Below are 15,438 nucleotides of genomic sequence, written 5' to 3' on the forward strand. Positions count from 1 at the left end.
TCCAGGCCTACCTTTTGTTACTGGGTGAGAGGATTTGATTGTTTGATCAGGTGAGTAGCCCCTGCAAGTCTATCACGGCCAATATGATTGTTATTCTCCATTCAGGTTGTTTTTCTTTTAATTAAAAAAAAAAAAAAAAGTGTGTCTGCTGCCAAACTCCCCATCTGTTCGCCGTGCAGCCTGTCCCTGCCTCGAACGGTGTTTGTTTAGACCATAGACAGACCAACCATGAAAGCGTTACAAGATTCTTCCACTCTTGTAAAGCATCTGTCAAGAGCTGAACACTGGTGTCATTTAAGGGCTGAAACCTTAATAAACAGGGCTTCTATCGTTTGTTCACTTAATTTTGCACATCACTCTCAGCCACTCACAGCTTGCTGTACTAAACAAACACTGATTTGTTAGGTTTAGGCTGCAAATTGCCTCTCTCATGGCTCGTTCGAATACATTACAGGGGCTTCAAGATGCACGGTGCCTTTTAGTGGGCTGTGTTCCTCCGCTGATATAATGCACATATGCGCAAGCTTTTAACCGTTGCTGTTCTTGTGGTGGAAGCCACCATGCATTAGCTTGTTGGTTTGCTGTGGATTAGACTGTTGGCTACTTGTGTGTCCCCTGAATTCGCGCTATGGCAGGTAGCCTCCCAGGTGCCTCCGATCCTGCTGATATGCCTGAAATGGCCGGCTGTTTGGACCACAGCCTGAACGGCATGGTCTCCCTTCGCCGGCTGGCCGGCCAGCCTCCAGGGCACAACTTCTCTGAACTGCCTGTTGATAAAGAGAGGCTTGTTTACTGGCCACAGGACAGGGTCTAACTGCTTATTCTGAATATGCATGATTATCTGAAGTAGATTTAAAAGCTGTATGATTTTATTAAGTGCTATTAAAAGCTGTTAGTCTCTCTTTTTTAAGCATTTTTGTTTCTATTGAGCTTTCACTTCAGGTGATGCCCCGTTCTGTCTTTAAGTTAGTAATAATGCAATTTGACCCATTTTTATGAATTTGAGAAAGTCTGTATTGTAAAAGTTGGAAAGGCTCGCCACTTTGTGGATTTACCAGTGAGTCATATTTTTATGTCATTCTTTCCTTTTCACATTTTTGGGTGACATCAGTTGTATTTTGGAACCGTAACGTGTTCCCTGTGGAGTTTCTGGATTCTTCCCCTTTTTTCTGGAGGAGTTGTTTGATAAACAACCCCAAATTGATTTTTTTAAGCCTTTATTTATTTCTGCTATTGAACAAATGCTTAGAGGCTGAGTTATTGATGTGGGCTGCTTAGTGTGCAGATGAAAAGGAAACTGACAACTTAAATAACTGTGCACAATGAATGTGATTACAAAGTCACTCTATACAAGCTATTAACAGTGAGTATTGCTGCTGGTACAGTGGACAGCTCAGCATTGAAAGTGCTTCTCCTTCTCAGTAAGCACCATGAGAGGAATCTGTAGGTTGACTGGCTTCATGTTCCAGTTTGGCTTCCAGTGAAGGTTTCTCGTACTGATAAGAGAGTATCAATACATTTGAGAATATATGTATATTTTCTGTTCCTTACAAAATTCAAGTCATTAATCATGCACAATTATAACTCAGACAGTTCTCAGAACAGGAAGGAGACTGTCTGCTTGGCACAGTTGCCGGTGACTTGGTCCAGCATGATTTCTGAGCATTACTTAGACTATGATGATTTGTACAGCAACGTCTGTGTTCACAGGCTGTGATTTGAGATTTTATTCTTACTGATGATGAAGCCCATTTTGCTGATAGAGATGTATGGGGGGAAATTATCATGTAAATTTGAATGTATATATCTGTCTATATGAAATGCAATGTGTGCATCCCTGGCTAACATCAGTCTGGTCTCAGGATGGAAGTCTTTGATTTTGCCATTTATATTTTAATTAGAACAAAAGACACAGCTGCAAGGCACAACAAGTAATTTTGCATCCACAAACGAAAAAATAAAATCAAACGTCGGTGCATATCTGACTTTTAAAATAAATGAGGGTTTATAGCGGTTTTGCTAAAATGGCAAAACAATCTAAACACATATTTTTAGAAGATGAATGGGAATAAGAAGCCTTTGGGTGTGGCTTCCTAATAAAAAAACATGTTCACTATTCATTCTATGAATTATGCATTATGAGATTCATGTTTTGGAATGAACCTGCTATCCAGACATTCCTGCATCTGGGCCAGAGCTGGCCATGTAACCACAGCTCTCAGTACTTTATCAGTTTGTGATTCACAGCACTTTGAATCCAGAACTGTCCCCCTGGTCCCCTGTACTTTAAAAATATATACAAATGTCTGTCTTGTGAGCAAGTTGCCATGTTGCCTGGTTGATTTCCATCCCTTCTCCTTTACTCTCTCGTTTCTTTTTGATAAATTATCACTTTATCCCAGATGAATGCAGTCTTCTGTTTTTCTTTCTTAAGTTTTCATGTACTTTGGGACATGAGCAGCATAAGTTTGTGAGCTGGAGGTTTCGTAAGGAGCATGCCTGCCTGCTGGGCCCCTCTTATGCTGTACTGCTGCTTATGATGGCAGGTTCAGCTTAAATTGAATCACGATGAATGTGACTCGATTTTGAATTAAACTGACAAGCGCCAGTGGAAACCTCATGAGGCCTGATGGCTTGGGACAGGATGGAAAGAAGGGGAAAGAAAGTAGAGAGGAAAGAGGCCGGGATACACACACATTCAGAGATACTAGAGAAATGCACATTCAGTATGTGTTTGCCACTGTTTTCTGTTAAGATCTGTAAGGCTTATTAATTCTGGCTCTTATCAAGGCTGCGGAGATCTCTTACCTTCTGTTTTAAATATTTAGAGGAAATACCAAGAATGAAAGCAAAGCACAGCAGGCATTAAAGCAGCGCCCCCTGCTGGTTGGTGGAATGGGATGATAGGTTGTGGTGGCTGAGGGATCATGGCACATATAGCCACAGCTGCACACGTGCATCTGCCGATGGATCCCCTGGGGTAAGGAGTAAAAATCGCTCACATGCAGCCATACAGCCACATACATCAACCAGTTACAGCTGTAAGGGGCTGTTCGGAAGCCTGTAATTGTGAGAAATTGTGTAATTAAACATCTTTTCCCTAAGTGGGACCTTATGAAAATAAATGAAGTACGGGACTTCTTAAACGTTCATTTCTATGTGGACACCTCGAGGTCTGCAAGTGTGGTGCTGTGGGTGTAACCAGTGATGCTAGGCTACAGTTAGAGGATCTATCCCTTGGTCTCCAGCTTAAGATTCAGTTCATCTTGCCTCCGTCACTTGCATCCGGCAGCCACTTTTATCCGAACTGACTTACAGGACTTACAGGTTTACGCATTGCCTACATTACACAGCTTTAAGTACCACCAGTGAGCAACAGCTGAGCACCTTGGGGGCATGAACCAGCATCCCTTTATTTATAGTTTAGAGCCCTGAAATAGTACTGCTTGTGCTATGGGATGGAGAGGCCTGCGCTAAAGCTGCCAGCTCTTATTGATATCACACCCAGAATTGTTTTCTTTTTGCCTGATATACTTTGCCTTATATACACTGGAAGGCCAGTTTGCTTTTATGGCCCGATCACCTACATATGGGTTTATTTGAAATGCCAATGGAGTGTCCGTCTGTTTTTGAGATCAGAATGCCATTGCCAACTGGTACTCCAGGCTTGCTTGGCCTCATGCCGCTTCTCGGGTCCTCTCTCTTCCACATTGTAACACGGTGATGACCCAGTGGTGGTCCTTCGCAAAATAAAAAGAGGGACCTCACTCTGCCAAACCCTGTCTTGACTTTCCTGATGCTCCTCTCCAGCAGTGGCCCCAGACCTACAAAACTGCTGGGCATGACTCCTTCTCATGAAAAAGTGATCTCCCTTCTGCTGGTTCTGCTTCCAGTATTGCTGGAATTGATGAATCTGCCACGTGTTCCATTGGCCTGCCCCCCCCTCCTCTGTACATGCATGCATCCCTCTAACATTACAGAAATGTGTATTAGGGATAAATGATTGGGTGCATTTCTCTATTCGCGTTCACCGACTTGGGTAATAATGAGAATGTAACACCTCATCGCCAAGCTCGTCATTTCTCATTCCGCCCTATTTTAATTGATCGGGCTTTGCCTTACCGGAGCCCATTACGGCCGTTTTCACGCGTCTGCCATCCTGCCGTGGCCATTAGTCTTGCGGAGGTAATGTGGCTGATAGGGCACAAAAGCCAGAGGCAGAGGGAGTGAGAGAGTGGAGTGTGATAATTAGTGGGTAGACCCCTAAATGGGAAATGCCTCTGTGTGTCCTCCTAGGGCTCGTTGGTGTCAGAGCGACAGTGATTTCAGTAACTGACACTATCTGGCGATAGAGGCGGCACACACTGGCTTCCTGGGGGAATTATGTGTCAGAGGGTCAGAGGTCACCAAAGCTGACCTGGCTCATAGTGACATTTTCTATGTCTCCCATACATGTGGCCAGCAGGCTAACGACTAATTAGTTAGTGGCTAATTATATCCTATTAATAAGTTAGATGGTGATTAGGGCCTTGTTATGTTTTCTTTGTCCCTCAGGCTTTATGTACGATTTTAAAACATTACCTGCTTCACTTTTTTGTGCATTTCTTTTCTCTGCTTTTGTGAGTTGCTGATGCCTTCTGAAAGGTTATATCTGTGTTTTAATATGAGCTAATAGCTAACCCATTGCGGTGGTTTCTGAGAAGTGTCTTCCCTTCTGAAAATTCTAGAAAAATTCTATTAGCGTCCAAAAGTACATTTGTGTATTACACGCTGGTGGAACAATTATGATTCAGCGTAGCCATGTTGGATTTTTAGCCGGACCATTTGAACTCCTGGTGAGTAATGTGTTACTATTCACCATTCCCAGAATTCAATTTCAATTCAGTTATGATCAAATGCTTCCATCTGGAATTCGGCTGTGTTGGTTATTTACTTAGTAGTGGAGAATTTACATGATGCTTGTTATCTTCACTAGCTTTTGTATGTCTCCTGTTTGATCTGTTTGTCAGACACAAATAATGTGATTATAGAGGCAGATACTGGACTAGATGACTTCAGTAATTAAGTCTCCTGGGATGTGATCCTGGGCTGAAGTGCAGTTGCGTAACGTCTTCTGTTAGGATGAAATAAAAATCGCCATAATGACCGTACACGCAGCATCTCCCACTGCATTTTTCCTGTCTTCTGTCGCTGTGAAGGAGGCTGGGTCTGACTTTAGAGTCGTGCCTCTGCTCCAAGGAGTGAGGCTGTTTTTGTGTCCTGGCAGCCTTTCCTGGGGGTCCGGATGGCTTTCGCTTAGTGTAACCAGACTCCTCATTCATACATCTTGAATTCTGATGTCTGTAACTATTTAATGTTATATGGCTGTTTTTTCGTGTTGTTTGTGGATGTGTAGTGGCATTTGAGTTTAAATAGATGTTCATTTTCAGTACAGCAGTTCACAGAATTCCTTTGGTCTTGTGCAGAGGTACCATGCTGCCTATTTTGTAGGTGCTGCTTCGGCTGCACGGTCTACCCTGGTAGTGAGGGACATTGTCCTGTGTGTCAGCTGAGCATCTAAATAAATAAGTTGTCTAGGCTGTACCTTTCACCGTGCTCCTGGCACTTTCTGAGGTGAATCCATCCGGTGACCCCGAACCCCCCCAATACACAAAACACACACAGATGCTCACTGGGATACATCAGAGGTACAATCTGCACAAACTAATATGTAGGCTCTGTTCAGTTTTCCACTCTTATCCCTCTCTGTGTATCTCCTGAGTAAATGTGACCATGACTGCTAGCATGCGATTGGCACATTCACATTATCAGTAACTTCTTGTACAGATTACAAACTTCCTTTATTGTCAGTTTTTTTGTGTATTTGCATACATAACAAAACAAAATGTTCCCTCCAGAAGGAACAGTGCCATAATAGACAAATATCTAAATAATAGACAAATATCAAATTCACAAGGAGGGTTTAAAGATATAAAATATATATTATGTATATTATAGTGCTTTTCTGTTTTTTTTAAAAAAAAAAACCTTCAGGAGTGGATCATTACTGATTCTGAAACTGTAAATGTTTTTGTTTAAGCCACAGACTGAGAAAGAGAGCACTTAGAGAGTAGGGAAGCCGCCTTTGAAACTGGTCACTGGTGAGCCTTTCGTAAAATCTTACCAGTATCAGCCTGAACTGTAGCTGTAATTGCACTGAACATTGACACATTTTATGCCTATTTTTGTCAAAGACGGAATGAATGAAGCATGAAGGATCCACAGAGGATTAAGGGCGATAATAATAAAAAAAAATGTATTAGGTGATAAATTGGGTTTTTATTAATCGTTTCATAACCGAATGAAAGCCAATTTAAGACAGATGGGTGTTCAATGAAACACCAGTGCTATTTTGTGTATTTCATCAGTAATTCTGCGCTTATTTTACAAATGTATAGCATGCTGAACAACACTGAATACTCCACCATAAAACTGACATTAGCATTTACAATTCCTTCTTTATGAAAAAACAAAGGCACAATTTGGTTTATTAAAGGCCGCAAGCCTGTCAGCTGGCAATGATTTTTGTTTTTTCAGCAGCCTGTTGGGCAGCCCTCGTTAGGTTAATGAGTGGCCCGGCTCTTTGCTCGTCATGGTTGAACACCAATGAAACATGGCAAACACTGACTGGCATGGATGTTCAATTACCACGGCCTTCCCATTTATGGGTGATGGGCTAAGATTTGCATTTACCAACTCTGTCTTGTGCTTCTCCTGTGAACCATTTTGTGTCACTAGTTCACTGGTTCTAGTCCTATGTCCTATGAGGTACCTTCCTTTCTCCTGTTGTTTTTTCCAGGCAATGCTGGGCTGCTGCACTGAAGTAACATCGTTTTCACCCTAAATTTGGTTTTCCAAGGACTTCTGAGGTGTGTCTGTTTAGTGAACTATGTGGGTTGTGCATTTGTTACCCGGGTTTGTGGTGACATACCCTAAATATTTAATTGGGAGCAGAGACATTAACACAATGGGTTCCACTGCAGGGGGAAAAAACTTCTTAGACCCCCTCTGCTCATAGATCCAGCTTCAGAGAATTAATTTCCTGTTTATCCCTCAAATTTGGAGACTTAGAAAGAGTACTTTGAAATTATTGTTATTTGTTATTGGATGAACGGTTCTGTTTAAAGTGACTTATGAACTGAGTGAACTTACTTTTTTTTTTTTACCCTGAAATGGTGGTGAACAGAAGAAACGATGGATATATGCACTCCATTCCAATTCTCATATTGAGCATCTCAGCATGCTTGTTTGAGATGGAGCACGTCCAGAGAAGTGGAACCGTGCAGAACCTCAGCAGATCTTTTGGGGGGCATGTTTTTACTTTGTCTCTGCAAACCTCTTGATGTGTTGGTCTGTTGAGCTCAATAACTCTTGTTATTTTTGTTACTTAATGTATAAGATATTGGTAAATATAAACCTTAATACAGCGCTGAATGGTCTAAAAAGACCTTTTTTTCCCTGTAGGCCCTGCATTACTTTTCCTTGCTGTCTTAAATATAGTCTTGGCTGCTGGCCTTCAGTAACTTTTGCTTATGAATGATCTTATAGGTCATGGCACTTTTTCAACACTGGTTCAACATTTGTGGTCTGTATGTGTGTCTTTCTGGTGCTGAGGCGGGTGGTCAGTAGAACACCAAACAGTGAGAGACACATCCTGATGAAGATTTGCACATGATCTGAAAACTGTTATGGCAGACTCCATGGGAACACTCTGCAGGCCGAAACTTAGCACGGTTTACCGGACACAGAGAGATGGTTCTCAGTCACGCAGCATGTGGTACTTGCTATTCTTTTGCAGCAGAAAAACAAACACTTCAACTCACGGGGAGGCTGACGTTCTGAAATTTACCATGAAAACATTTACCAAACAAGACATCTTCCTCCATTTTCAGAGATGGTCAAACACATCACACATGTAAGAAGTTTTGCTTTTCAGCTATTTTGTTGCATATTTCTCTTTCTTATGATTCAGTGTAAAATCCTTTGCCCTTAAGATTTTCCACATTGACTAACTTTGAGGTTCCTGCGCAATGGATGGTCAAAGCAGAAGACTGACTGTTGAGCACACACACTTAAACAGTCCTAAGCCAGATCAGGACCTGTGCTGGCAATTGTGTTTTTTCTCCCTTTGTTAAACATGGTATTAAAACCAGGACTGAAAAATGAAACACCCTCGCAGAGGTCTCCTTCATCACAAAGCATGTGGTTTTTCTGCAATGATTCATCGTTGTCTGGGTGACGCTGACAAGAACCTGCCCCAGTAAATGATCATCGAGATTTGACCTTACCCATTGCCTCTATTAATCAAGGCAGCACAGGACAAGCAATTTCTTCGTTGATTCCAAGGTCTTGTAACGAATGTGCAGCATCATGAGTTAAGATTTATATCTATTTCCAGCTGGCCACTCTTTTTTATTAAGAGGTGATGGGAACCCTACGCATTTCTTTGGTGGTGGGGAAAAAAAGCTCTTTTAATCAATGGCAGAATGTCTCTTCGATCCCTTTGCGTTTCATCCCTCCCAAGTTCCCTCCCCTCTGCACGTATCTTCATTAACCTGCAAAGCACAAAACACAAGCCAGGTAACAAGGCTTCCAGGTTCTTGAAGGAGAATTGCACATTAAGACAATGTGTTGTTTCCCATATGGCCGTTGCTGTTAAGACTCCAATGACCTTTAAAAAGCCATCTCTTAAAGGAAATTAAAGACAGAAAAATGTCAGATCACATTGTTCCAGCTTATTGGGTATCTGGGGTAAAGCGCTGTTTTTTGAACAATCCTCCACCACCCCTCCCGCAGTCCTGTTTTCCTGGTTTGGTCATATTGGGCAGAGTTATATTTTTCTTATGATGCCTCTATCTTTTCATTCATCTTTGAACCTGTTACCCCTCTTGGGTTCATATGGAGGATGGCCTGTAGCCCTTCTCAGCTAGTATAGAGTACATATTAGGATGCGGAGTAACTATATAAATACTGCATCCAGACACATTACTGTTGTATGTGTGCTTGGGGTCTGTCTAATAAGGAGGACATGAAAAAGGCTTTAGGAGTCTTTGTCTTGTGGAAAAGAGCACCACATCTCCGCACTTTTATTCAGCAGGGTGTCACTAAATAATGCATGAACTGAGCAGGGGAAACAATCTTGTCTGCACTGAAATGCCATACAATATAGCTTAGCATTTAGAATTTAATTGGCTTCGCTGTTCACGCGCACATGTGTAAAGTTCATTTTAGGCAAATCGGCTGCTTTGGGCTTATTGGAGTCTCAGCAGTAATAACTATGGGTTACAGATAGGGCGCTTTTCCACCACGCAAAGTACAGTACTTTCGGTACTTTCGCTTTTCCATTGACTTCCGGTCAAGTTCCAGTACCAAAAGTGCCAAACCAGCTGGGGTACTTCTTTGGTACTTTGGGGTGGGACTTGCAAACGTATTTGCTGTTGATTGGTTATGCAAATAGCCTGCCGCTGAAACACAAAATACAACCGCCATCTTTTGAAACACACAGCGAACAGCAAGAAACTAAATAAAAAGCAGTAGAAACAAAAAAAATTAAAAAGTAAAATGGAAGGATGGACAGACGAGGAAACATAGGCTTTAATCGCCATATCGCCGGATGAACAGATCCAGCGGGATTTGGATGGCACGACTCGAAATAAAAAAGTATTTGCCGTAATAGCAAGCCGCTTGGAAGAAATGGGGCACATGCAAAACACCGAACAATGCCGCTTGAAAATCAAAAAACTTAAGCAGGACTACAGGAAAGTGAAGGATCATAACATATTTGAATTCAGCGAAAGAAATACCGCGTCGTGCTTTGTGATGATGTCAGTCAGGGGCACTGGAATCAGTTTTTATGCCAGTGAAAAACCAGCACAAAAGAAGTACCATACTTCTGGTACTTTATGGAAGTACTGGAAGTACGGTACCTGGTGCGGTGGAAAAGTGCCCATAGAGTGTTGAATCTGTAAACTTTGTAGTTGACTGCTTTCATGATTAGTAGGTATTGTCTTTTATGTTATTGTTATTGAGTATGTTATTGAGGCGAAACATGTGATTATGTCAAGGCTGTATGGCTGCCTTTTATAATCGCTGGTAGAAATTATGGAACCACCAAACTTAGAGACTATCCACCCGGTAATTTTACTTTGTAGCAAATGTACAAGGTACAGGTATGTCACAAAACATGTTTTGTTTAATAGCTGAATATTCTGGCTTCACAAAACATACTTTAAACAAATTAAAATTTTAATTAGTAGCATAGTTTTGTCCAGCTGAAGTAAAGGAAACAATTGTGGAATCATTTAGTTTTGAGGCAAAAATGATGGGCTCATAAAAAAAAAAATCAGTCAGTCCTTTGCAGAGGTGGACATTTCAGGTCCAGAAAGTAAAAATCCAAACCAGGATTTAATTTCAACCAAACAGTTGAGCATAAAGAGTCACAGGCTACTCAACTGGTTGATTGACATGAAATCCTGGTTTGGATTTTTACTTTCTGGACCTGAAATGTCCACCTCTGGTCCTTTGTTGCTCCTCCTCCAGCTCTTATGACAGCCTGCATTCTCTGAAGCATGGACTTCATTAACAAAAAATAATATTCTGCATCAACCTGGTTGCAACTTTCTTGAACAGCAGTTGACAGATCAGCTTTGCAGGATGGAGCCTGGTCATGAACTAGTTTTTTTTTTCCCCACCCTAAATTTTCAGCTAGATTGCGAACCGGACTGTTTACTGGTCATGTGATTGACTTGATATGCCTTTTCTGAAGAAAAGCTTTAACACTTTGCTGTGTGGCGAGATTCAGCATCATCCTGAAAAACGTCATCGATCATCATCACCAAACCTATTTTCTATTGATGGAATGAGAAAAGTGTCCAGAATTTTAATGTACACCTATGCATTGACTGTTGAGGTAATGATTGCCATATTCCCTGGTCCTTTACCTGACATGCAACCTCATATCATAAATGATTGGGGGAGTTTGCTTGCTTTCTGCAGGCAGTCATCTTTATGTTTCATTAGAACGGCACCAGACAAAAGTTCCAGCATCAGCTCCTTGGCAAATGGAAATTCGTGATTCATCACTGAATATTACTTTCATCCAATCATCTTCACTCTATGATTGCTTCTCTTTAGCCCACTGTAATCTTGTTTTCTTCTGTTTAGGCGTTAGTGTTGGTTTTTGTTTGATGTTTCTATAAGCAAATCCCATTTCATTCAGCTCATTTCCTACAGTTCTCTTACAAGATGGACTCCTGTTTTCACCCATTTGTTTCTCATTTGTATTATTGTTCATTATCTATTTTCAAAGCATGCTGCTTTGAGTTTTCTTTCCTTACACTTTGACATATTCCTCGGTCTACCTGTATGTTTTCTTTTTACAGCCATCCCATCTTACTTATGTTTGCACCAAATTTTAGACAGCTAACTGGTAGCAACCAACATCTTGGTTGTAAGATGCGTAAACTAACATTTATGGGCGTTTCCAAATCCGTTTAGCTATTTTGACGGCAGAAAAAACTCCGAGCCAGAGCAAGGCACAAAAAGGTTATCCTAACTCTTAATTATTCAGAGGTATGTTCTTTTTGTGTAACATGCAATAAACCAATCAGAATGGCACGTCACCCTACCTTTAAAAGGCAGGGGCCCATGAGCTACAGCGGATTGCTATTATAACTGCATGATTACCTGGCAAACCTGGCATGAGCACGTCATCCACTGTTCCACCTAAGTCTTTTGAGGTGAAGCAAACATGAGATCAGGTATCAGCGCGTGCATCCTCCTTTTCTGGCATCATGAGATCATCCCCTCGGTGGTATAGTGATGTCAGGAGATGGATAAGACTGAAGCTCACCGCTCAACCTGGTGTGTTTAAATACTTATGTGCATCAGTTGGTCAAATAGCCTATCATCGGTACATAATTCTGATAATGAGCTTGAGTGAATAAGTATGATTTCGTGAAAGGACCAGTTGTACTCTATAATAAAATGTATAGAAATTATGTAATAAATAAATAAACGTTAGTTACCTATGTCCGTAATGAGCATTGTGCACCCGCGTGTTTCTAAATCGTACTGCTTAAATATTGTTTAATATGCCACTGGTTTTAGACAGTTTTCGTTGGTCAAAAGCGCAATGTGTCTTCGTTGCCTTAAAATAGCAACATGCCGACAATGGACCCAGCTGCACCTCATTTAAAAGGCACCACTTCCACGGGTAGGAAACAAGCGCAAAATAATTTATTTTGAAAATGTGTGCGGTTGGCATGAAAATGGGGAATAAACTGGTATGAAACTAGCAAAACCACTTTGCGTCGCACTTTCTGCTGGTGCAGATTTCCTTCTTGAAGGAGTTTTGTAAACCTTTCCACTCTTGTTAGTGGACTTGGCTAATTGAAAGGAACCTAACTAACCTAAAGGTCTGTAAGGTATTTTTTTTTTAAAAGCTACATACTACTTTGCATTTAGAATTCTGCTGGTATTTGTTTTAGAAATACAAATTACAAAGTGATTCCATATTTTTTTCCCTGTACTTGAACTGGGCAAAACTATGCCATTAATTGAAACAATTAAATTTGTTTACAGCTTCGTGAAACGTTTGTCAATGTTAAGCTATTAAACAAAAATAGTTTCATGTTGTATCTGTCATTTGTTTGTTTGCTACAAAGTCAAAATGCTGGGTGAACATGTCTGGTATGGGGCTCAGAAGCAAGGCTGGCTGAGTTGCTCTCATTTTATGAATGCATGTTTGATTTCCATGTTTTCCACTGTAGTTTGGTTACCCCTGACTATGTGAGCCTCACTGCCCAATGGCTACACATTTCTATGCTGTCAGCTGTACAGTTGATCAAGGGAATGTTCAGTTGAATCATGGAGCTGTTTAGCCTTTCAAATCAACTGGCTTACCCAGCCCTCTGCCTGTAATGACAGATGTGACTGAGTGGCCCTAAATATTTACACGGTACCTCTTGTGGGTCTTTCCACATAGTTCTGCTGTGAAGAGAGATTTACACTATATGGACAAAAGTATTGGGACACCTGGCCGTTACACCCACAGGAACTTTTATGACGTCCCATTTTGAATCCATAGCCATCAATATGGAGTTGGTTCCCCCTTTGCAGCTATAACAGCTGCCACTCTTCTGGGAAGGCTTTACACAAGATTTTGTAGTTAGTCTGTGGGGTTTTCACCATTCATCCAGAAGAGCATTTGTGAGGTCAGGCACTAATGTTGGGTGTAAAGGCCTGGTTCACAATCTCCATTCTAGTTCAACCCAAAGGTGTTTGTTGGGGTTGAAGTCAGGGTTTTGTGTGGGCCAGATAAGTTCTTCACTTCAAACTCACCCAACCATGTCTTTATGGGCCTTGCTTTGTGCACTGGGGCACAGTCATGCTGTACTAAGGGGCCTACCCCAACCCCTGAAAAACAATCCCATACCACTGTCCCTCCTCCGTCAAACTTTACAGTTGGCACAATGCAGTAAGGCAGGTAATGTTCTCCTGGCATCTGACAAGCCCAGACTCGTCCATCAGACTGCCAGACATAGAAGTATGATTCATCACTCCACAGAACATGTTTCCACTGCTCCAAAGTCCAGTGGCGGTGTGCTTTACACCACTGCATATGATACTTGGCATTGTGCTTGGTGATGTGAGGCTTGCATGAAGCTGCTCGGCCATGGAAGCCCATTCCTTGAAGCTCCCGGTGCACAGTTTTTCTCCTGAGGTTAATGCCAGATGAAGTTTTGAACTCTGCAACTACTGAGTCAACAGAGCATTGCCGATTTTTTTGCACTATGCGCCTCAGTACTCGGCGACCCTGCTCTGTTGCTTTACGTGGTCTTACGAGGTTCTGTTGTTCCTAAATGCTTCCACTTTGCAATAATACCGCTAATAGTTGACAGTGGAATATCCCACGGGGAAGAAATTTCATGAACTCAGTTTTTGCAGAGGTGGCTTCCTATGAGAGAACCACGCATACTGAGCTTCAGAACGACCCATTCTTTCACAAATGTTTGTAAACATTATTGCATGGCTAGGTGCATGATTTTAAACACCTGTGACAATGGGTTCAAATGAAACACCTGAATTCAATGATTGAGGCGTGTTCCAGTACTTTTGTTCTTATAGTATAGGTACTGCTCTCATAAGGAATTATAAGGGATTAGTGACCTGTCAGTCCCCACTTCCCATTCTGGTAAACACTTACCCATGCACTTACCCTCTTCTCTGGAATGGGAATGCGGAAGGTAACTGTCATTGGCCAGGAAGCTTTGTTAGTCACATCTGCCAGCAGTGAGAAGGACATTTACAAAAATGCCGTTTTAACTGGCAGGGGTGTTACGGGGGTGTTCTAATAGCCATCGTGCTTTATTTAAATGATGTCCTTTGTGCAAAAACTGAACAATGTGAACAGGTGCTTTTTAAATCGTTTTTAGCGGAATGAACAGCCTGAAATGGTGCATTGCACACTTTTAACCAGAGGTAACCCTGACCGGATGGATGGATGGATGGATGGATGGAGAAGCATCTTTCAGGTGTGTGTGGTTGATAGTCAGTGTCATACAGGGTGGTCCACATAAATGTAGTCCCATACATCAAGTTATTAAAGTTGTTAAGATGCCGGGCTACTTATATTTGGATCACCCTGTATTTGTTAAGCCATTAATGCTATCTTCCTTGGCCATACTGACCTATTGTAAGTTCACTAGTGCTGGGTCCCCAAATTCAACAAGCTTTATAGCATATAAAAGCTTACATAATCTGTTTGCTTATGGATATTTTTCGTAGTGACATGATTCATGCTATCAAAAATTAAATGTTATATTTATGTTAAAGGATGTTAGCTGAAGACACGGAATTGAATGTAAATCACAGAAACTGTTCTTGAAAGGCAGTTCATTTATCTATTTATTGATTTCTCTTTTTCTTTTGACTTCCCATTGATTTTTGGATGTTGCTCGGTGCAGACGTTTAGTGAGTTCCTGCAAGTTGTCCTCCCACCTAAATCCCGAACAGACGCAACCTGCAGGCACAGCCTGGTGTGCTTTCAAACGGCTGCCCGTTGACAGCGCTGCCGAAGGGGGCCAATTATAAAGAAACTTTGAGCTTGAGAGTCTTTGCACTGACCTGCCTTTGTTCTCTCAGCCTGTTTGCCTTATTAGATACTCATTTAGATTTCGCTTATAATTGGCCATGTGAGGCTGGCTTTAAGGAAGATCATTTAGATTTAGTTAGAGTTGTTTATGGATGTGATGGTGGGAGTACATGGTCCCTTATACTGGGGGAACAGTGCGTGCTGAGTTAGGTTTCTGAAAGATGACCTGCCTCTGCTTGAAAGCATCTGCCCATTTGCGATGGAAGGTGTCATTCTGTGAGCGCAGGAGCGATTCGAAGCACGAG

The sequence above is a fragment of the Paramormyrops kingsleyae genome, chromosome 7, assembly GCF_048594095.1.
Source record: "Paramormyrops kingsleyae isolate MSU_618 chromosome 7, PKINGS_0.4, whole genome shotgun sequence".
Lineage (NCBI taxonomy): Eukaryota > Metazoa > Chordata > Actinopteri > Osteoglossiformes > Mormyridae > Paramormyrops > Paramormyrops kingsleyae.